Here is a 25,901-nt window from a genome sequence, read left to right as displayed (position 1 = left end):
GTAACAGCGGCGTAAAACCATACTCACTCACCAGCCCAGTACTGACTGTTAATATATGAGATGGACATTTCTCGGTCGCACCTATCTCATGATATATAGTATTTGAATTACATATTCCAGTTCCATCGGTATTGAATATGGTATTTCTGTGATGTTTTGCCAGACAGTCATCTTTTAAGCACCACTGTCAAGACAACCAGTCACTCTTTACTGCACAACAGTCGTATCTCTAGACAATTCCCTGACATCTTTGAAACAGGTCTACACGCTGTGCAACACGTGGAATCGGAATGACCAAAATCTAAACCATAATACCTATTTATACTGCCATATAGCTGGAATATTGCTGAGTGCGGCGTAAACTTAACTCACTCACTCACTCCCTATTCATACTTAATCCTCAACGCTGAGTCATTCTAACATGTCTTCTTTATATGACCGTAAATCTCAGCGGGATTCTCCAAAGGTCCTGTTAACCTGCAAGTGACGTTTCATTACTGCTGGATATCATATTGTGTCTGTACCATATTATGTCTGAATGCCCGTCTGGGAAGCCAATGTGAAACGTCAGATTGGCGCAGTTGAACTAATGGCTAACCGTTTGTTCATGTAAAGTCTGACACTGTGTGTCTGACTGGTGTAAGCCGAGCTATTCAAGAGGTTAGGGTGGCCCTCTGGTCATATTCGTTATGTCTCTGGTGTCCCCCTATATGATATTGTTGGGATAATGCTGTAATCGATCTTATTATAAGTATTGGTTGGTCAGTACTGACTGTTAATACATCAGATGGACATGTGTCGGTCGTGCTTATCCCATGGTGTTTTGTATCTGAAGTACACATTCCAGTTCCATCGGTATGGAAAATGTCATTTTCGTCCCGCCAGAGATTAAAGTGTTTGCCAGATAAGCATCTTATAAGAAGCAGTGTCAAGACGGTCAGTCACTCTTTACAGCACAATAGTCATAATTCTAAGAGGTTCTTGAGAGGCATATAAGAGTTGGTATTCAAGTATAAGACAAAATATTATGGATGTAAACTTCTTGTTTATTCTATACACAACGTTTCTGGGCTTTCCTTGCCCCTCCGGCGGCACTGGCCAAACGTCCTGATGTGTCCTTGACACCGATCGTAACATGATCAAGCTACCGTCACGTACGTGCGGAAGTAAACCGTAACATGATCAAACTACCGTTACGTACGTGCGGGAGTAGACCGTAAAATAATAGAGCTACCGTTACGAACGGGCGGGAGTAAACCATGACATGATTAAACTATCGTTATGGACGGGCGGGAGTAAACCGTGACATGCTTAAACTATCGTTACGAACAGGCGAGAGTAAACCGTGACATGAATAAGCGACCATCACGTTCGGGAGTGAACCGTGACATGATTAAACAATCGTTACGAACGGGTGGGAGTAAACCGTGACATGATTAAACTATCGTTACGAACGGGCGGGAGTAATCCGTGGCATGATTAAGCTACCATCACGTTCGGGAGTGAACCGTGACATGATTAAACTATCGTTAAGAACGGGCGGGTGTAAACAATCACATGATTAAACTATCGTTTAGGACGGGCGGGTGTAAACAATCACATGATTAAACTATCGTTACAAACGGGCGGGAGTAAACCGTGACATGATTAAGCTACCGTCACGTACGGGTGTGAACCGTCCAGTTTCACTCCACCTATTATTGTTCAATATACAAAGGTAATTGACTTCTTTTCAACAGCATGTAAATACAGAACCTCCCACACCTTTTGTTACGTTAGACAGTAATACATTCCCAACAACTAGTCACAGTGTTAATCACTTCTTCTGAAGTAATATTATTACAAACACAAACAATAAATTACATTTAGGAAAGGAAAATATACGCCATGGGATTTGACCATAGGCGACATTGTGAAAATATTGAAACATTTTGGTCCATTTTTTCTTCCTTGGTATATACCCATGAAAACAGTATTTTGACCGTAATCGGGCACATTGCGGCAGCTTGCACAATGGGTTTCCAGAATTAAGCGGGGCTCGTTATTGGCTTTACGGAACGGTTCCTGGAAATAAATCGGGCGAAATCAGAATGACTGAGTGGTTGGGACGGCACATTGAATTTAGCTGCATCAGTAATGTCCATTTCGCCGTAATGACAGGAAGCATTTCACATATATGACACTTGGCAGCTTCCTGAGCTTATGTATTATGTTATCAGAGCTCTGTGGGGCTTCTACTGGACAGAGCGTATCAACGAAACCGATGTTGCAGACGAGGTATACATGATCTGTGGTCATAGGTATACGGACTCGGGGAATATCAAATTACGCTTTCACCGCGAAACGTTGATGAGTGTTGGACAGTGGAATCAACCAGCAATTGGATGATGGATAGACGATAAGATGAATCACTATGTGAAAGGACTGTTGATGCCTCCATCTGATCCTCATAGTAACTGTATCTCCGAGTAGAGAGAACGTGCAGAGAGATGATAAAGTGTGCGTGTGTGCGTGCGTGCGTATGTTAGAGCGTGTTTGAGAGAGCCACGAGAGGGAGAGAGAGAGAGAATGGGAAAGGAGGAGAGGGGTGATCCATTTGACTTGTAGGGGATCGCCATTAGTCTGGGTTAAAGACCCACGAAGATCCAGCTTGTAATTGGTCCTCAGCAACTCATGCTTGTCATAAGAGGCGACAAATGGGACCAGGTGGTCAAACTAATTGACGAGGTTGATCCAGTGTCAATTTATTGATTGCCCTGTCCTGACACAATTACTTACAGATCGGCACACTGCAGATAGCTGGAATATGGATGCGTTGGCGTTAAACCCATATGAACAAAAAAGGCTTGGGTAAAGACTTGTCTTTGAAGCTGACATAAAGCTACGTAAGCTTATATCGTAGCCTGTTCCGTCCAGTATCTCAGAAGTAGCTGAACCATCAGAGCTGAAATTATACATATGTATTACCATAGCTTGGTTGGTTGGTTGGTTTTATAGTTTTAGGGCGAAGTGGGCCAATAAGAGGCCTATTTGCGCCCAACACATTGACTTGATTTAATAAACAATCATAGGTAATTTCATTGCCAAAAGGAATCGTTTAGTTAAGATAAAAGAAACGACAACACTATTAATTTGGATAGATGTATACATATATCGAATAACCTCTGCTTTGTGTTACGGATTAAAAACCTTAAGTAATCACTTCCATTTCTGAAACATGAAATACTCATTCAATAAAAAAGCAGTAGGTTCAGATGACAGAGTTACCATAGCTTGGCCCGATGATTTTATTACCTCCCTTGGCTGGCTTTTTATCCAATCAGGTGTCTACGCTGGGAAGTTGAGCAAACCAATCACAACTAACTTTCGCTTCTTAAATTATATAACCGTTTAAACTTGGCAACACAATTGATGCAGACGGTACTCTGAAAGATGTGGAAGGAGTTCTTTTATATATACTCATGCCAATAATGGTTGTCACCCCTTCAATTATTTAATTGGAGAGGGGTGTGGGTGGGGCGTGAGGTGTGTGGGGGTTGGGGTGGGGAGGGGGTGACAACCATTATTGGCATGAGTATATGTTGACACTCCTTTTAAACAAGATGTCAGTATTCGCGTTTAATGTGGTCGCCACAACTACACTTTTAGATAAGGATCTTTTGTTTGTTTGTTTGTTTGTTTGTTATTTTAACACCACACTCGCAAATATTCACAGCTTTATGCGGTGGTCTGTAAATGATCGAGTCTGAGCCAGACAATCCAGTGATCAACATCATTAGCATCAATCTACGCTTTTGGGATACGTTGATATATGTCAACCAAGTCAGCAAGCCTGACCACCCGATCCTGTTAGATGCCTCTTACGTCAAGCATGGGTTGCTGAAAACAGCTCTAACCCTGACCTCCGACTGTTTTCAGGTGAGGAATAATAATGTATTTTCAAGCGAAATTGTAAGATATGTTAACAGGGAATGGTTTTCTTGGTCGATGTATTGTATTGTAAGTAAATTGTATTTTATGAAAATGGGTCACGAAGTCTTTGCTCTTTGAAAAACAGACATAGATCATCTGTGATAGTATTACATTTCTCTTCGTCTACACAGACAAAAGAAGTAAGTTGTTACAATTTTAACTGAAGAGGGCCAACTCTCGGTGGACGAGACTAAGACAGATTGGGGTGATTGCAACACAGCAAAACAATGAGGAAAATGTTGGCACGTGAAGTATTTGATTGTTTCTAATCTCCAGGCAATACCCAGCAACATTCCAGCTGTGGCGTTTTGGACCATCTGCTGAATCGTAGTTGAAAGTCACAGGTATCACCTGCCGCCGTTAATGATGAGATGGAATATAACAGCACCGCTAGCTAGATACGAAAACCTCGGTGACCCAGTGGTCTTAACTACATCACCCTGGGTCAGATCTTGATGGTCAAATCTCGCCGGAGGGACAAGTTTAGAATACATCATCAGAACAGTGAAACGTCATAACATAAGAACTATTTAAATTTATTTGTTTTGTTTGTACAAGATATGAATCAGGTCACATGAAGGTATGGAATCCTAGAAGGGACATAGTTGCGTTGTCGCGCATTTTCAGTTTTTTAACAGATCAGCTGGAGCCTTGAAAATTGTCGCAATGTCGCATTGTCACCCTTTGGATGAATAAAAAAAACTATTATTCAAAGCGCAGCGTTGCGACAATCGTGTTGTCGCATTGTCGCACTGTCGCACTGTCGCACTGTCGCACTGTCGCACTCGGGTTAATTTTGCCACTTTTTACTTTTTGCGACAACACGACAATGTCCCTAGGTCTTCAGCAACCCATGCTTGCCACAAAAGGCGACTATGCTTGTCGTAAGAGGCGACTAACGGGATCGGGTGGTCAGGCTCGCTGACATGTCATCGGTTCCAAATTGCTGTTGATCACTGGATTGTCTTGTCCAAACTCGATTATTTACAGACCGCCGCCATATAGCTGGAATATTGCTGAGTGCGGCGTAACACTAAACTCACTCACTCACTTTTGACGCCTTGTTATTGCATTGCTGGGATGAAACCAGCGACCTTTCGTGGGTCATATAAAAGAAGGGGCTCCACCAAGGTGGTAAACGTTTGTGACTCTAACATTCTGGGTTTGTCTCCGTCATATAACTGGAATACCGTTGAAGGGACATTAACCCATTTCACTAACTCACTCACTGGGAGACATAATTGATTAAGGTTTTTTGTTTGTTGTTTAACTCCGCACTCAGCGACATTCCAGCTATGTGGGAGCGTTCTGGTTTGTAAACAATCGAGTCTGGACCAGACAATCCCTTGATCAGAGCATCGATCTACGCAACTGGGATACGATGACATGTGTGAACCTAGTCAGCGAGCCTGACCACCCGATCCCGTTAGTCGCCTCTTACGACAAGCATGTGTTGCTGATGATCAGTTTTAACCCGGATCTTCACGGGAAATTGATTCAGGTCACAGACAGTCGTGCATCATGTTATCTGACAACTCATCAGCTTCAGTCATCTTCAAAAGCTACCCAACTAAGAAACCTGAAGGAGACTTGTAAAGGATATGTATTTTCTTAAACTAATTATATATACCACATCCCCTAACTAGAATTTGTTAGACCCTCTGTATAATGCTAAAACAATAAACTTAATAACTTTCAAGACTAAAAAAATATGTTTAAACTTTATGTATTTTAAATTAAAACTTGAAATACTGAACACGAACTAACCAGAACCATTTAAAGAGACAGATTGGCGTCTTTGAAATCATAGCAACTGTTCGTGTGTCCATTCAAGAACAGAACCCAACATGTTTTTTCGGAAAGGGTCGTAGTAATTATTCACTATAAAAAACAACACATAAAATAATTATTCCTGAAACAGCTGCTGTCTATTTAACGTTTAACTGCAGGACAAACATCACGTTGTTTTTCATTTGCTTAAAAAACTAATTCCAGATTTTAATTCCGTTTACTGACGCCAGCACAAACTGATGGGGTCACTGTCGGATATCGTCTAATGGTATATCCATTGTGTTATACAGCAAAAACCACTAGGTTTAATTACTCCAAGAAAGCCGTTATATTCGTGTAATTACCCCAATCACTCTCAATTTTGTCCTAATGACTCTCGCTCTTGATGTTCTATCAATAAGCAATGTCGAGTCTCTAAGGGAATCAATATATGCTCATGATGTTTTATAGGTCGTTATTGGTTAATGGAATAATTATTGATATTAATATACCAAAACACTAAGCAGGAAGACCTCAAGAATATATTCTTCTGACGAAGAGTAAGTAAGTGAGTTTAGTTTTACGCCTCTTTTATCAATATTCCAGCAAATTTTGTACCCATGTGTGGAATCGAACCAGGGTCTTCGGCGTGACGAGCGAACGCTTTAACCGCTTGGCTACCCAACCGCTGCCTCCTGACGAAGGATGACTGATGTGTGAAGTCCATTTCTGGTGTCCCCCGCCGTGTTATTGTTGGAATATTGCTAAAAGAGGCGTAAAACACAACTCACTCACTCACTCATAAGCTCCTTGTTTAGTGCAGGGAAATATTCTCTGTAGCGTTCAAATTGAACAAGCAGTAGAAACAGGGTGTGTCAAAATCACTGCGACATACACGTACATAGAGATGACGGTAAGTTTATAAATATTATTACTCAGGATTAATAAATCAATGGAAGCGTCCTTAAGTGGTTTTCCGGAATATACTACCCTCTTGACATACGAATTAATATCGGACACTTTTTGGAGCAAGAAAAGATTAATGTAAAGCGCTGATTTCCCCTCGACCTAATGTCAGGTTATTACTGTGAGTGCAGGTACCATTATGAGTGACTTCGTAAAGAGTTAAGAGACGTCATAGGATAACCAAAGTCAGTCATGAATGACAACATTTTGATCATGATCACGTATGGAAACACATTTCTCCAAGTTTCTGAAAGTGATTCAAGGAGAAAGTACAATTGTTTATTAAAAATGCACAGTCATAATGAATAAAGCATTACATAATATTCGGGCAGGAAAACTCAAATTACATGCGTGAAGCAAGCGCCATACACTATTACATTTATACACAACTCACTCATCCTTTACTGATCAGGGTCAGCTGAATTTGGTTGAATTACTAAAGCCACCCTCATCTCAAGAATCATGCAAGTAAAATAAAATGTATTAACACAGCATTTCTTGGTCAACCGAGTTATTTTTATATAACTGAAGCAATATTTTTCTTCTCCTATATATCTTGATGGGGTGTTCTTAAACTTACGTTTACATGGTTGTGTTTATACCAATAAACATATGATATTGTGTTTATACCAATAAAAATATGATATTGTGTTTATACCAATAAACATATGATATTGTGTTTATACCAATAAACATATGATATTGTGTTTATACCAATAAACATATGATATTGTGTATACCACTAAAAATATGATATTGTGTTTATACCAATAAACATATGATATTGTGTTTATACCAATAAACATATGATATTGTGTTTATACCAATAAACATATGATATTGTGTTTATACCAATAAACATATGATATTGTGTTTATACCACTAAAAATTTGATATTGTGTTTATACCAATCAACATACGATATTGTGTTTATACCAATACAAATATGATATTGTGTTTATACCAATGAAAATGTGATATTGTTTCAGGCAAATCTATGCAATACATTTCCTCTCACTTATATATTGATGTTTGTGTTTTTAAAAACAACTTTTGTTTACACATTTGTATTTACAAAAAATTATATCAGATGTTTGATAGGCATTTAGAAGTTGCTAGGGTAATACAGCACTCTTGATATGGATGTGCAACTTCTTTATTATTTACACACGACATGTCATGTGTGTAAATAATACAGAAGTTGCACATCCGTATCAAGTGTGTTGTATTAGCAAATTATATGTTCAATAAAATATGATATGAATCAAAACCATGTCCATTTTAGCAAACAGTGGAATTGGTGTATTTGATCCAAGATATTCCAACCCCGGTAACCCTGTAGAGAGTTAAGTTGATCCTAACCCTCATTTGTTTCTGGTCTGAGGCAACTGAACTGTCCATAGTCCTGTTCGGGAGTTTTCCCAATGCACAGTACTCCAAGACAATGGCCTCAAGTCTGCAGATGACGCTAGATGATCTGACAGATCACTGCAACTCGCCGCCTGACTGCATTCTCTCATTAATCAGCAGGTCATCGGTCAAATGGACATCGTATACTTATGGAAGTGTCACCATGATATATTTCACGGTGTGTTTGACAGTCGCAATTCTAACCTTTGTCACCTGACCACCCAAGGGAATGTCCAGTATTGGGTCAAATGGCTCTTCAGCAAAACATCGAGACCAGGCTGGTCACAGTCCACCGAGTCTGATCATGTCAACGATTAGGTTGCTGGGGTCCCGGAATTTCAGTTGTATTACGACGATGGCATACATTAACAGAGGAGACGAAGGAGTGCCCGGACCTTCAAAGTGTACTGAGTTCTAATTAATCAATATATCAATTTGCCGTCTCTGGCATTACGTGAATAGCCCTTGTTATATCGCCCTTATAGGAGTAACAGACAGGGTAATAACAATTACCATCTATTGAATTTGTTTGTTTTACGTTGACAGGCGACAGAACCACCGGTTCTCGTGGCAAGAACAAGGACCAATTCCTCCTGCAACACAAACTCCACACACTTGGTCCGTCAGCAGGCAACAGGCACGTGCGCCTTGCCTAGGTTTCTAAATCAGGCATATGCCATGGAATCACCTGCATTTGATTGATACAGATTAGAGCACACGACCCCAAATGTCTAATTGCCTCTGACTTTAACTATCATTTTAACGATTAGACAACCTGTCATGCGGTTTAACCATAACTTAAATTCTTACGCGTGAAGACCCGGGTTAAAATTGGTCTTTAGTAACCCATGCTTGTCGTAAGAAGCGACAAACGGGTACGGGTGGTCAGGTTCACTGACCTGGTCGTAACTTTATAGTTTACCATAGACTTACGAACGCTTTGTGGATCGGGACCCTGATTATTTTCTCTCCAATATATAATACGCCTATAAGATTAACATCCATTGTCAATTTTACTGATAGAAATAAACATTAAGCAACAACATCCTTCTCACTCCTTCCTCTCTCATGTTTTATTAATGTTCATCCCATCGATCGCTGATTTCACTATCCTATGGTCGTTACTGCTCCGAATTGTGTAACCTGATATTCAGAAACTCTGACTTGACAAGCACATTTTTCTGCCTGCCACATTAATGGGCTACGTTGGCAAACAACCAGGGACGCTATAGAACATATAAGGGCAGCTTAATGCGGCTGAGCCCTCTAGACAAGAGTGCAACAACCCCTGCCTTCACAAATGATGGCAATCACGGAGCTGATGACGTAGATCCTGCTACCGGCGCTAACGGAAACGTTGTTGTGTTTCGGAATAACACAGTCCTCGATATATCGCGTATTGACATTACATAAGGTTATGGACAAGGCGACATAATTATCCCTTATCTGTTGCACTTAAATGTTTGTGAAACATGAAATCAATGACATACAGTATGGAAGTTACAAAGAAAACCAAACTTTCTTTACATGTTTAAACACTGCATTTGCACAAAATCCACAAAAGCCAGCATACGTTTCCAGGAATCAAAGTGATGTCAATGAAGTCCAACTGAAGAACCTCGTTCGAACAGTCAACTTCAGGGGTTGATGGCCTTTCTTTGTTACTCTTAAGATGTTAGCAACGGATTTCAAAAGAGAAAAAGAGTCCTCAACATGGCAGATGATACTATACAAATCTATTATGACTGCACTAACTGACAACGTATCGTGGAAAACTCACTGAAGACAACTGTGATGACTATTGTTGTAGGGGGTAGCTTAGTGGTTAAAGCATCCACTCGTCAAGCTGAAGCCCCGGGTTCGATTCCCCACATAGGTGTAGTGTGTGCAACCCATTTCTGGCGTCCCCCGCCGTGATATTCTGGAATATTGCTAAAAGCGGCGTTAAACTAAATTCACTCACTGATTCCTTTTGTGACGGCTGCCATGCATCCTCTATATTCATCAGTTTGGGTATACATACTTGCCACAATCAGTCTATAGACCGAGATAACTATAGGCTGCTCTTTACTGAGATATGTCACTGGGCGAGGAACGCGAGACGCAGGCAACGCCGGTGTTTTGGTGTTTTGGCAACACGTACACCAAGTAGGTGAGTGAGGGAGTGAGTTTAGTTTTACACTGTTCTCAGCTGTTCCAACTATATGGAGGCGGTCTGTAAATAATCGAACCTGGACCAGACAATCCAGTGAGCATTGACCTGTGCAATTGGGAACTGATGACATGTGTCAACTAAGCCAGCGAGCCTGACCACCCGATCCCGTTAGTCGCCTCGGACCTTCACGGGTACCTAGTAGTGTTTGGAATTGGTTAAAATCTCATAATTGATGATTTGTTCATTACTACCGATCAATCATCGAAAATAATTGGTTAGCGTCATTTATGAAATTTTTTAATGCGCTTAAAAATAAGGAAAAAAACCATGTAGTTCTTTTGGGGTGTTTTGGCAAAATTTCATATCTTTTAAGGATGACTAGTATGTTAGGAACATAAATTTCCTGGAATCTTTAAGATAAATTCAATCATGACTTGAAACGAGCTTGTAGTGCTTATGAAATGTAACAGACAAAACCAGCCATGTGAAAAATATTGTTAATGAAAACAAGTGTTCCAGAATTGTTTGTGTTCGATTATGAGAATTTATGATCGATTGCTTGGTCGTTTAGTCACTACGACCAATCTTCGATTATTTCAATTAATCGGACCACCACTAGTATCTAGTGGGTGGCTCGTAAGTGACAATCAAAACACATTTCCAAATATCAGAGTGGGGGTTTTTTCAGTAAAAGAACAACAAAACAAACAAGGTGTCTACTTTCTTTTGTACGTCAGTTTAGTTATCAACGTACTGGTTGCAATCGTCATCCTTGGAATAAATCAGGGATAACACAACGTTCTAGGATTGAAACATCTAAACTATGACAAAATGGAAGCTTTATTTATCACGTTCTCAGAGATTCCATATTTACAGATGTTCCTGGATGGAGGCTGGGTGAGATGTTAAACAACAAAATAGCTCTGATCTCCTTTGGTAATCTTTAGGTAATACTGTATGATTTAGAATATAAATGCATGTAAAACACTTCAGAACAAACCTATTTCCTGTATCCTGTCAGATTCTGCAGCTGCTTTGAATAAACATGCTCTTTTATGAACATGGAACATTTGTTCTGTGTCCCGCATCATGTGATATTGATCGCCTTTCGCCATCTTATAACTGAAGATCACAATGTAGGAATTGAAAGAATTGGTCTTACGTTTAGATGCCCGTCAGATCCTAATTTCTTTTCAGAATCAATTTCACTCGCAAATCTAAAATATTTGCTAGACTAAGTTATATTGATTCGTTAAACGTAGAATTACTCACCTAATTCTCGGTGGCATATTAGACAGTATGTGACGCATACAATGTGGTGAAGTTTGCGATTGTGTAACCATGGAAAACTGTATGCCATCTTTGATGTTTGCATTTCAGCTGATGACACTGATCATAGGGGTGATGACCGGAAGTGCCGGGGACGCGGATCCGGCCGGAGAACATTAGGGCCTCGTTAGATTAACGCTTAATGTCTAAATATATATCATTTTGATCGAAACGAATGATTCCTCTTAAATTGAAAAGGAGCCCTAGTAGGATGGAGGATTAAGAATCTCTGGTCATTTTGCTTCATGTAGGGCTTTAACATTGCAGAAAGGGCTGGGCGGAAGGGAGAATAATGCTGTTCAGGGGATGTGAGACGGACCAGGGCCTCGTTTAGCAAAGCAGTTTTATCCTGCAACTACCAAATATATTTCCTATTCCTCTACAACAGGCTCAGATCCAGTGGTGAAGTCGGGTTTCGCGACCAAGACGGTGTTTTAACACGGGAGTGCTAGTTTAAATGGTAAATATATATCTGTAGGGTTCCCTCGCTGTAGTACCATGTTCCTTGGCAATAATTTTCGCGTTACCTATATTAAACGCGAGTATATTGGGGAATCAGATCACCTGGCAACATGGCAACCAACCACACACAAGACTTGAGTGAATAAAATGAATTTAGTTATTAGACAATCACCAAATGATAATATACATTCTTCTCTATCATATATACAATCGTGTTTTATAGCACGTTACAATCATTGATAGAAGAACATATATAAAACAGTAATATCTGTAAATATTTGAAAAACAAAAGAGGGCATGACACCTTCCACATAAACCTGAAGGTAGTGTCTTTAGTCGTATATTCATACCCATATGTATAATGAAACCCACTAGAAACGCATCACCGAAATAAAACGTTTTATCTCTGATGACTGAAGAAAAAAACTAGTTCCTACTGACAAATTTTCAGTAAAGATGGAAACACAAGAAAAAGCAGTCATTCATCGTTTAGTGCCGCCGTAAATATACTATACCAATGACGGGTCCAACTGACATTTCACACGCGCTCAAAACTTTCACACAGTTAATGTCAATAATGGGCATGGGCACCATCTGCGTCGAGCACAGCTACAGCTCCATCTTCGCCTCATCGCTTGGATGACCCTCGTCAAGAGAGCTGGCGGTATCTGGCTCCATATTCGTTCCCCAACTCATAGATCCGTGGTGTAGTGGTAAGAGCGTCCGCCCGGAGTGCGGAAGGCCGCGGGTTCGATCCCCGACCGCGTCATACCAAAAGACGTTAAAATATGGTACTTGTTGGTCCCTGCCTGGCGCTCGGCATTAATGGGTACAACAAGGACTGGTCGACTCGGAGTCAGTATAATGTGCCTGAGTGGGGTATTCATGCTTCACAGCGACATGGTATCTCAGTGGGCTAGCACTATAAAACCAGCTTCAGTCTGGGCTAGTACAAGCAGCCGCACATACACATACACACGCACGTCGTCATATGAGCGAAATATTCTCAAGCACGACGTTAAACCCAATTCCACCACCACCTCTCATAGATCTCCCCAACTCCCCATCTCGTCCCACACATCGGCCACAGCAGTACAGGGATGTTTTTTTGCTGAAGAAAGTTCATGCTGTGTATGAGGGCGTGCATTATCCTGTTGCAAAATGTGAAGACGTTGATCTGACGCCATATTGGGAACGACTATTGTTCCCCCTACCTCCACCGTATACGTGTGAGATGTAACTCGACTACGACAGATATGTGGCGTTGTACCGTCTGGGGACTGACGATTCCCCTTCTTCCACGGATGGTAGTGGATGTCTGCACTCTGGCTTGAACCTTGAATAAGTGAGAATGACGAGACTGTCTCGAGGGGGGATCGTGGCACGTGGTTGCCCTGGGTGTGGTCGAACACATGTTCTGCCAGTTTGTCGTAAGCTCTGTGACAATTTGACATTATTTTTAATTGTGCCAATAAAACCTTCTGGCCATTTGGCGTGTAGACAAACCAGCCTCAAGAAACCAAACAGCTCTCTGTCAAAGTCAGATTACGTCATGCACAGTTTGGGTTCAAAATTGGTTTTGCATATTCCGTGATATTCAATGGTAAAAGGATGATGCGTTACTAACAGATAACAATATAGTTAAGGTATGATAGATTAAACTTAAGACATAATGGGGCCTGTAAGTCTCGCGGAGGCGCTATTCCCAGTACTAAGCTGGTTCCCGGCTCCCTTTTAGCGCACCAACTTGCGATATGCGAGACAGGTCCCAGCTTACTTCCGGTACCAGATTTTCGGTGACAAGCATATATTCAAGAAACAGTTCTGGTTCCAAATTGCGCAACCGCCAAATATGACTTTACGAGACCGGACCAAGTGTACGTTGTTTGTCACCGGAAGTACTAAGATGCCTTGACCTACTTACGGGCCCTATAAAATATAGATTTTAACAAAGTAAGTAAAGTATTTTTTTTACCTGAGTGAATAAACCATGGGTTAATTAGACAGCCATCCAATAATTTGTGACTGTCTGTCATCCGTATTTTATTCCTATTCTTGCTATCACATGTAATCGCATTTACTGAGTAAACTGACGATAAAGTTGTTATTGTAAACTTAGGATTATATCGATTAGTTTGATCGAAATATCGATGATAACTGTGTCTAATCGATGACCCGTCGTGAGTATGCCATGCATGTATGTGTTGACCAACGTGTAATATAAACATACACCACTGATAAACAAATTGCACATTGGATCTGAAAGATTCAGAGATACTGGTCCCGGATTATGCCCGATGCTCGTTATCAATATGATCCTAAGATACTGAAACGTGGTCACTTCGTATTTAATATTTCCTATTTCCAATAGCATATAATGTCATGGTGATGTGGAGAGTGTTACCTTTGTATTCATATTTTATTTTCATAAATATTCTTAAATATAATATACATGCACAATGGCTACGTAAATTGGATCGTTGATCAAATGTCTTGGCGCCTTATCGACTCGAGTCTCGCCCCAATTATTCCTCGCTTGGGCAAATTACATATTCATTCTGTCTTGGTACAATGTGCGAGAGTCTATATATAGATCTAATTATTAGATTCAGGAAACATAAGTGCAGAAGGAAATGTCCAAGCTTTTATGAGCTTGTGGAAATCGAGAGTATGGCAGTATATGGGATCAATCGGTCCTGAGTAGAAGTGGCTACACAGAATTCAATCTATTGGGCACATCACAATTTAATTAACTTGTTATATAGAATTTTCGGAAAGTTATGAACTGTATATATGATTATTAGTGGGTGTCTGTGGCGGCAAAATTGCCATTACCTGATTGATATTTTATAATTATTCTGATTTGATTCTGCACTTGGTTTGTTCGTTGTTTAACGCCTCACTCGGCAATATTCCAGCTACATGTCTGTACATAATAGAATCTGGACCTGACAATCCAGTGATTAACAGCATGAGCATCGATCTACGCAATTGGCATACGATGACATGTGTCAACCAAGTCAGCGAGGCTGTCCCAGTTGGGATATAATGGCATCCTTCAACCAAGGCAGCGAGCCTGTCCTCCCGATCCCGTTAGTCGTCTCTTACGACAAGCATGGGTTACTGAAGACCAATTCTAACCCCGATCCTCACGGGTCCCAAACGACGAATGGCGTTGAAGTGATAACCACACACAGTGACCTTGTTCTATGTGTCACCATGGTCTCTTGTAACAGACGGTTGGGTAGCCTAGTGGTTAAAGCGTTCGCTCGTCACACCGAAGACCCGGGTTCGATTCCCCACATGGGTACAACGTGTGAAGCCCATTTCTGGTGTGCCCCTGCCGTGATATTGCTGGAATATTGCTAAACAACTAAACACACTCACTCACTCTTGTAACCCAGTGTTTGTGAATGAGTCTGGTATGATATATTTCAATTATAATACGGCGTTTAGGCAAATCAAGTTTCGAACCTATGATCGTTGAATTCTGATACTAAAACGGGACAGAACACACTATGCATATCAAATTACGAATCCTTGTTAGATGTGACGTCTTTGATTGGCGTTCTTAAAGTTGAGGAGATGAAGAATGAGGACAATACCAATATTAGAATCTCTATCGAAACGTCGCCTATGCAGAATAAAGAAGTTGTATATCGATACAAATTGTCCTCATTCTTGTTAGGTATCGTCAACTGTTCCTCCGAATCCTCAAGCGATACGGTCTACTGTCGACCAGGAATCAGCGTGAAACAGATTCGAACCCACGACAAGCCGACACTTGTATCGTGGCAATTCTGTACAGCATATGAAAGTGAGTGAATATATTTGTCCGCCGCCTTTAGCAATAGTCCTGCAGGGAGATAGGCCTACCCATGTAGGTATCGAACCTGGGCCTTCGGCGTTGAGTGAGTGAGTTTAGTTTTACGCCGCACTCAGATACCAAGATGGGCTTCACACAAGCATAGGCCTACCCATGGGTTGCTGAAGGTATCGAACCCGGACCTTCGGCGCTGATGATCGAATACTTTAACCACTTGGTTACCCCAATGCCCTTTCAATATTTGATTGATGTAATTCTGTACAGCGATCACGATTGGAGCGCATGAAAGTGAGTGAATATAGTTTTGCGCCGCTTTTAGCAATAATCCAGCTTGGAGGTAGCACGCCGATACAATCTATTGAACCCATGCCGATCACTAGGCTACCCCATCGCCCCCTAGCCCCTGAGAACAAAGAGATACCCATGCTTTATTGACTGCGCAACGCACACCAGACACATGAGGGTTAGAGAGTACATGACATGCGCACTGTGGAATCTGGTTCCGCTGATGATCGAGACTAGTTGCAATGTGGCGTTGACGTGATACTTCCATATTGACATACTGAACACTTAAAGTTGTCTTTCATTAGTTCCACAACACAAGCTGAAGGTGGAGGTGCCACCATTGCTTTCCCAGTAGGGCACTGAGATGAGTGTAGACATAATATGATATCTAGTGGTAATGAAGCGTCACTTTTATGGGTCCTCTGGAGAAATGAGCTGACATATTTGGTGAAGTCCCTGGCCACGCGAACACCTCGGAGTGCCATTATGTCGACATTAGGGTCAGGTCAATATATATGTGCGTCATCGTTTATTCACTCTCATCATTGGGGGTGGGGTAGCCTAGTGGCTATTGAGTCCGTTCGCCTCGATGAAGACCCGGGCTCGATTCCCCACATGGGTACAATGTTGGAAACCCATTTGTGGTGTCAGCCGCCGTGATATTGCTGAAATATTGCTGAAAGCGGCGTAAAACCAAACTCACTCACTCACCCCTCATCTATGTCAAGCAGAGTACACTACGTCTATAACGTACACGCCTATAACGAACAGGTGGATATAACGAACTGGCGGATACTGGCGGATATAACGAACTAGCGGATATAACGAACTGGCGGATATAACGAACTGGCGGATATAACGAACTGGCGGATATAACGAACTGGCAGATATAACGAACTGGCGGATACTGGCGGGTATAACGAACTGGCGGATATAACGAACTGGCGGATACTGGCGGAAATAACGAACTGGCGGATATAACGAACTTGCAGATATAATGAACTGGCGGATATAACGAACTGGCGGATACAACGAACTGGCGGATACAACGAACTGGCGGATATAACGAACTGGCGGAAACAGCGAACTGGCGGTTATAACGAACTGGCGGATACAACGAACTGGCGGGTATAACGAACTGGCGGATACAACGAACTAGCGGGTCTAACGAACTGGCGGATACAACGAACTGGCGGGTCTAACGAACTGGCGGATATAACGAACTGGCGGATATAATGAACTGGCGGATATAATGAACTGGCGGATATAATGAACTGGCGGATAAAACGAACTGGCGGATACAACGAACTGGCGGATATAACGAACTGGCGGATACAACGAACTGGCGGATATATCGAATTGGTTTTTGTCGGTGACGGCCACTTGCTGTATATTTTGGTTGAAATTCGTAAAACGAACCAGGGTTATAACGAACTAAGTTTGTGGTTCGTTATAAGTGACTGAAGGAGTTGAGTTTTACGCCGCTTGTAGCAATATTCCAGCAATATCACGGAGGGGTACACCAGAAATGGGCCTCACACATTGTACCCATGTATGTTCAAAATGTATCGAAAGTATTATTTCAAGGTCGCCATCGAGTCATTCAAAACGACTGGAATACCTAAAGTAACTCGTGACCAAATACGCAATGGACTGAGCCCCATCAGCAACACAATATCTTGACTGCATGTATCGCTGAAACTAAGAATATATATGCACTAGCAGTGTTATGTCCTGTATTTGTAGGCATAAAGATCTTTAAAGATTAATGCTCCATTGTTTGGTTTCCCGTTTTCAGTCTCGGCCTTGACATTGAAGCGCATGACCTGTATAAAATTGACTGATTGTGCTCATCCTATGCACGACACTGTACTGTCCAACATACTTCATTAACTTTAAGACCGTGAAAATCAGGGTTGGAAATGATCGCCAGAAACCCATGCTTGTCGTAAGAGGTGACTGACAATATCGGGTAGTCAGGCTCGCTGACTCGGTTGACACATGTCATTGTATCCTAATTGCGTAGGTCGATGGTCATGCTGTTGATCACTGGATTGTCTGGTTCAGACTCGATTATTTACAGACAGTTATCAAATAGCAGAAAAAGTGCCGAGTACGACGACATACAAACAACCATTAACTTTTACTCTTTGATACCCTCAGTTTGGAGAGTAAAATTAAAGGACTTGTATCCTTGAGCAGCTAAACTGGATATTGGAAGCTCGCAAAATTAGTAGAGTATGACTTGTATCCTTGAGCATGATGATGATGATGATGATGATGATGATGATGATATGATGATGATGATGATGATGATGATGATGATGATAAAACTTGGCTGACAAACGACTTTGCCATTTTCTCACCTGCTGACACTTTGAAATAAAGATTCTTTCGACAACCTAACTAATGGTATTTTACCATGCTTTCCTCCAGATCTCATCCGAACACTGACCTCATCACGTGGTGTCTGATTAATGTGGAAGACAAGCCCGATGTGGTGCAGGTCTTGGCGGAACCCGCAAGGTCAATAAACTGTTTGATAATCTTTAAAAAATGATTTGGAAAACTGGTGACCCATGTCATACATCATACACACCCCGGGGACAGGCATGAAGTGATCTGATCACACTTCGTCATTTTCGGGCGTGCATCAGCTGGTTTCCATTGGACTTCCATTCATAACTGTGTACATGAGCAGTCCCTAGTGTGTGGACTGTGTATGTAATATAGTGAATAGTTGCGCCATTCCACCCCTGTATAAAATGCCTATTGATATACACGCAGTTCTGCTCCCTAGGGTATACGGAAGGCGCTTTTTTCATGAATATATACTCATGCCAATAATGGTTGTCACCCCCCTCCCCACCCCAACCCCACACACCTCACACCCCCATCCCACACCCCCACTCCAATTAAAAAGATTGAAGGGTGTGACAACCATTATTGACATGAGTATATGTTTGAGTATAAACGAGTGGAAAAATTGGACAACAGTGCGGCAGGGAGTGGTGGTGAGACATTTCCGCATTATCGACGTAGTCCTTACCTTTCTTGTTGAGTATATATCAAACGACGATGCTGTTCTTCGTGGTTACGGGCGGTTGGGTAGCCTAGTGGTTAAAGCGTTGGTTCGTCCCGGGTTCGAATCCCCACATGGGTACAATGTGTGAAGCCCATATCTGGTGTCCCCCGCCGTGATGTTGCTGGTATATTGCTAAAAGCGGCGTAAAACCCAACTCAGTCAGTCAGTCAGTCTTTATGGTTACAGTAATTTCTGTTAGCAATACTCCAGCAATATAATACGGGGGACACCATGGGTTTCACATATTGTACCCATGTAGGGATTCGAACCCGTCTTCGCCATGAGGAGCGAACGCTTTAACCACTAGGCTACCCCACCGAACGTCATTTATCTATCTACAATGTATCATAGCTGATTATTTGTTACGAGATTTTTACACGTAGTTTGTATTGACGTTAACATTGCTGTTAAGACGTTAGTTGCGCTTTGCAGTTCGCTGGCGATCATCTGAGAGTATTACTTCCGGGTTGAGAGGTGTATTGAAAAAGCCACCGTTTGGTTCGACCATGGACATAATGTATTAAAGGAAAAGAAATATGCGTTTCTTAATTTACTTCGAAGATATAAACCAGATACTAATTAGTGTGTGAGTGAGTTTAGTTTTACCCCTTTTTCTAGCAATATTCCAGCAATATCACGGCGGGAAACACCAGAAATGGGTTTCACACATTGTACCCATGTGGAGAATCGAACCCGGTCTTCACCGCGAGGAGTGAACGCTTTAACCATTAGGCTACCTCACCATGATTACAACATTCCAGAAACCAGCAAAGGTTTTACAAGGCTCTTTGGTAAACATGAGAATAACATTTCCTAATTTGACGATTCAGTGGCCCAAACGATGTCGGATGCAATTCCCTGTTTTGACTTTACTATAAGTCCCATGTTGTTTCAGGAAATAATTGACCTACCTGGAATGTTTGCTATGGCAGCCACAGGTAGGGGTGGGGGTGGGGGGTGGGTGGGGGGTACGCCCACCTTCTCGCGTGTCACTATTGGATCATGATCATTACAAACGTAATCGTCATAAATTGAAATTGAGAATTACGAAATCGAATCCCCAGGCAACGCAATACACCATTGTACCATTTATAAAACCGACAGAAACAACACGATTTGTACTACTGTAGCGCTTGGTATTTGACAATATGGCGGACTTCAGGCGGATGTGACGTCACGAGCGGAAAGGTCACGTGGGTTCCAGCGAAATATGCATAATTGCCGAAGCTGAGATTTACAGAAACTGTTTTCGCGATTAAAACATAATTATACATAATTTTTAATTGAAAACTTGGGAATATGTTTCTGATGACTTTATCTTTCACCCAGCAAATGATTGCAATTCACTCGTATTCTCCTTTAATTGTGGAAATGTAAAAATGGAAAATGTTCGGTTCTATTTGAGTGTGAATTTGTATCGAGAGCAAGTTAACGCTTACTGTTAACGACTGCACTCGATACATAAAGCCCCATTATCCAAGCCCCAATGTGAAAGGCAGTGACATTAACCAAAGCAACACAACCAATGCGACAATGCGACATTTTGGCAATGTGTCGCATAGTCGTGCTTTTGATAATATTCTTTATTCTACGAAAAGTGTCAATTTCGCGTTGTCGCATTGTCGCGTTTTCGTTGATGTTAACACATTTTGTAACGATGTCCCATCTGGGATTCCATAGGTGACAGGTTGTTATACTTATACGTGTTATCACACAAGTGCATTACAAAGGAATCAGAGCCCTTCTCCATAAAACGCTCAGGGTGGTAACTGTTTACGCGACTTAAAAAATTAAACCTACAAACAAAAATAGATTTTTCAATGGAATTTGATGATAATGAAACGTATATTGCACAAAACCGTGCAAAATGTTCTTCAAAATATTCTGAATTTAGGGCCTGACACATTTCAACAAACACATATTGTTTAGAAATTGTAAACTGTGTTTTTTTATACGTGTTTGTGTGATTTGAAAAAAGCAATGAAAAATGGCGGCCATCTTGAAAATGGCGGCTGTCAAAATGACCTCCAGCTGGACATGTGGGATGTGTCCATCACATGGTTTCATGTAGCACAGACATCTGCATATTTGAAAAGCATAATGGAAATCTGTCCCTCGATTTGGTAGTCAAACATGAAAATCAGGGGTCTGGCTCATGGCCTAATATGTGTACATGTACTGGATAATTGTGTTATTACCGTCTCCAGCGGTCTGAAGTCGGAGCAGCTTGGCACCAGCCCTGTGGAAGTCTGACCAACTTGGCACCAGCTCTGTGGCTACTTGACGAGTCTATGACCAACGACGGTCTCCAGAAGAATATGTTTTAGACATTCGTCAATTTGTTTTAGACGCTCATCACTTCAGTGGGATCTACACGCAGCTTATGGCGCTAACAACATCGCGTAAATATTTAGTGAGTGCGTGCTTGGACCTATGCGTGGATGAGTGAGTGAGTGAGATTAGTTTTATGCCGCACTCAGCAATATTCCAACGATATGGCGGCGGTCTGTAAATAATCGAGTCTGGACCGGACAATCCAGTGATCAACAGCATGAGCAGCGGCCTTCGCAATTTTGAACCGATGACATGTGTCAACCAAACCAGCGAGCCTGACCACCCGATCCCGTTAGTCGCCTCTTACGACAAGCATGGGTTACTGAAGATCAATATTCTAACCCGGACCTTCACGGGTTTGTCCTAACAAGCTGACACCATCTAGAATGACCATACCTGGCCGTAGGGGTGCGTGACTGATGAATGAGGGGAAGTGATGGGAGACTGAGGCGAGATGTACCTTTGCAGTCTGCACACGTTTCTTGCAGTTTACAATTGATGCTTTAATTCTTGTAGTCCTATCAAATTGTTAAATTGTTGTCATGGTGGTTGTGTCCGATGAGGTAGTGTCGTCTTTGTCGTTGTTGTAACAGTAGCAGCAGCAGCAGCAGTAATGGATCTGGGACCCTATCACTAAGCGTTCGTAGCATTACGTCAGTCGTAAGCCAATGGTAGAGTATAGAGTTACGACAGTTCGTAAAGTTGCGAACGCCTTGTGGATCGGGACCCAGGACGTGTTTAGCCCATGAGTACAGTTTTACACGGCTGTTAGCAATATCCCGGCTGTATTAACATCGGGCGACACCGGGAGTGGACTTCACACAGTGTATCCATGTAGGGAATCGACCCCATATGTCGTCACTGTGTTTCAGGGATCCAGCCTTTCATACCTACTTTGACTTGTCCAGTGGGTTCTGTTTGGGTGGATATTTGAGACTGGTTATTCTCTGGCGCTGACCTTACGTGTCTATTGAGACACGAGAGGTCTTCAATATGCACGTGCATGCCGTTGCCTCAATAGGTAATCTCACACTGACCCGGACCTGTGAAGATCAGGGTTAGAATTGATGTTCAGCAATCCATGCTTGTCGTAAGAGGAGACTAACGGGATTGGGTGCTCAGGCTCGCTGACTTGGTTGACACATGTCATCGTATACAAATTGCTTAGACTTGATGCTCTTGTTGATCACTGGATTGTCTGGTCCAGACTCGATTATTTACATATTGCCTCCATATAGCTGGAATATTGCTGAGTGAGGGCGTATAACTGAACCCACTCACTCACTCATATTAATTTCTACCTTGATGCTCATGCTGTTGATCACTGTATTGTAAAACAACAAACAACAACCAATCGAATTGGTCTGGAAGTGAGATCATGTTACCCCACCACAACTCATCGAAGTCCACGCATCGGCGTTTTGAGCAATGTTTTATTTTGAAACTAAAGCAAACATATGTAATATCTATAATCCTATTACATGTGTTTGTAATATAGAGGCGGTGGGGTAACCTAGTGGTTCAAACGTTCGCTCGTCACGCCAAAGACCCAGGTTTGATTCCCCACATGGGTACAACTCAAGGCCTCCATCTCTCTTTTAATGACAGTTTTGAGACAGTACGAAGCCTCATCGCTTGTGTTACAAGTGGTATTTTATTCCTGCTTCAGTCGGCGACAGCAGTAGGATTTGTGTTGTACATGTAGTTCCAGTCGTATAATCCAGCCAATTATACTTTTTCAGCCAACTGTACATTTTCATACATGTATACATATACCATTGTATTATTAAGAAAGTTATCTATACATGTTTGCCTGTACATGAAATATGGAAAATAAATTTTTTTAAAAAAATGTAGTTCCAGTCGTGAAAACACTGACATACCCACACAAGAAAAGTTCAGCAGCCAATTACCGACACTAGAAGTGAACAAAAAGTTGTTTGTATTTTCACCACAACATTGAGCCCTACATCTCAGGTATATGGAGGAGAAAGTACTTTGCACATTAAGGGCACTTTTGACTTCTTTGCTTCACTTTTTACGCTTACAAGAAAGGAAGAGTTTATTAATATATATAATGTGTGTGTGTATCTTTGCATCATAGGATTTCATCTCTACAACATGGGATTTCATCTCTGCATCATGGGATTTCATCTCTGCATCATGGGATTTCATCTCTGTGACATGGGATTTCATCTCTGTAACTGTAGTCACAAGTCTAGGGGAGATAACTCTCATTTGTTTTAATTCTTGCCAGGTGTGCCCTCACCGGCGGAAGGACAGTCACTGTCTGGACATAAATTCATCGGAATCACGGTAGCAGGACTAAATTATGTCAGAAAACAAACAGAAATATTAGATGCTATTGAAAGGATCGGTGGTGAGTTTAGGGAATTTAGTACAGACAGAAGATTTCATGCCACTGAATCGCAGATTTGTCATCGCCAGGATAGCGGCCATCTGCATGCTGACGTAGCATCATCGAGTAATGACGCCCCTCTCGGGCCTACGGACAATCCACAGGATTGTACTGTCGAGATAACAAGATCTGTGAACAGTTTTGAACAGCAAGGTAGATATAGGCAGATCAAAGACAATTATCACAAACTCACACTTGAACGTCAATATATTGTTCCCGAATGCAAGGGCGTAAATCGGGATTATGAGCACTTGGCTTCTGTGGTAAACAAGAACGCTGGGTTCGTGGAAACGGCCATTAAGGTGCTGTGCAGATAATCTGCCTTCGACTACTGCATCAATCCTGAATGACCTTAGTTCTGTGCTGCAGGCACAAGTTGCGTATTTACAAGAGGAACAGGCACATTTGTTTGTTCAGAGCAATTTTGACCACGATACGGCACGAGTGTTCAAGTAGTTACAAGGAAATTCACAGGAATATTCCGATTCCACGCTGAGTAACATACAAACTGCGGTTTTTCTCTCAGCTGCTCGAGTCCCAACCAATAGAGGTAGATTTGGCTTTAATGGTCGAGGCGGCTATTCACGGGAAGGTTTTCAAGATACGCGTCTTCCTCATTCCGGGGTGAACACAACTCTGACCGAGAAGTGTTCAACAATTACACACGTGCGTCTGGAAGATGATTTCAGCCATCTCCACAAGAGAAGAATAAGACCCCTAGTTACGATGACAATAGAAACTAGACACAATGTAGTAAGTAACATCTATGGGGTCTGTTGCTAACTCTCTGAAAGAACATTTATCAGAATGGCGTTCTATTGGTGTGAATGATAACATTATAAGTTGTATGCTTCTCTCGAGGGTAATACGGTCTGATGTACGCCTCTTTGTAGTTGTGTTACCCGAGCCAGTAGGCGAGGGGTGACACTGCTACAAAGAGGCGTACATCAGACCGTATTACCCGAGGGAGAAGCATACAACGTATTTATCTTACCGCCATGTTCAATGTTCAAAATATCATTTTATTTTATATTAAAGATCGCTACCGATTATATGACATGCAAACAAAATGGCGTCTGCCTCTCGACTGGATTTTTAACATCAGTGAAACATATTCTGACAAGCATAAAACTGCTATAAAAATTGTTAATCATGTTTAAGCTGAGTGTGGAAACCACTCAATGTATAAAACAGCTTAAATAAAGCAGTGAAAGTCGGTAAAATATATCTGTACAAAGTGAACACAAAACAGCTGAGCGAACGGTTTTCGAACTCAGGGCACTGCATGCGTCATATTATGACGTCATACGATTGTTAGCGCTTCAGCTTCTCGGCGGAGAGCTTGGCGGTTACCGTGGCAGCGGGTAATATTTTTTCCAGTTGTCGGAAACTTGTTAAACCGTCATTGACCAATAAAATTAAAGAATTTTACATGGAGGTAAGAAAAACTAAAATGCATATCTGAAGGCGTTGTGTTTGACTTTAAATCTCAAGCATAAATTTATATGTGTGATAACCATGATTTGTCAAGGGAGCAGTGGAGTTTTGTTGATACAGAAATAACTAAATTAGTTCAATCTGGTGCTTTTGTGAGATCAAAGACTGCTCCCTATTGTGTGTCTCCTATTGGCTGTGTACGCAAAACGAAGAATAAATGGAGACTGATAATTGATTTTCGTAGACTAAATGGACACATAACCACTCCATCATTTAGATATGAAGATGTCTCAGCTCCCAGTAGCATTGTTCGCCAGGGTGATCATATGGTAACCTGGGACCTACAGAATGGCTTCCATCATGTACATGTAGGCATTCATGCATGTCTACAGTCGTGTCTTGGAATATGCTGGAGAGACCATATGGTAACCTGGGACCTTACAGACTGGCT

Source organism: Haliotis rubra, unplaced genomic scaffold (genome assembly GCF_003918875.1).
Source record: "Haliotis rubra isolate DU_JTF1 unplaced genomic scaffold, ASM391887v1 Scf351, whole genome shotgun sequence".
NCBI classification, from domain to species: domain Eukaryota; kingdom Metazoa; phylum Mollusca; class Gastropoda; order Lepetellida; family Haliotidae; genus Haliotis; species Haliotis rubra.
This window is presented reverse-complemented; position numbering follows the sequence as displayed.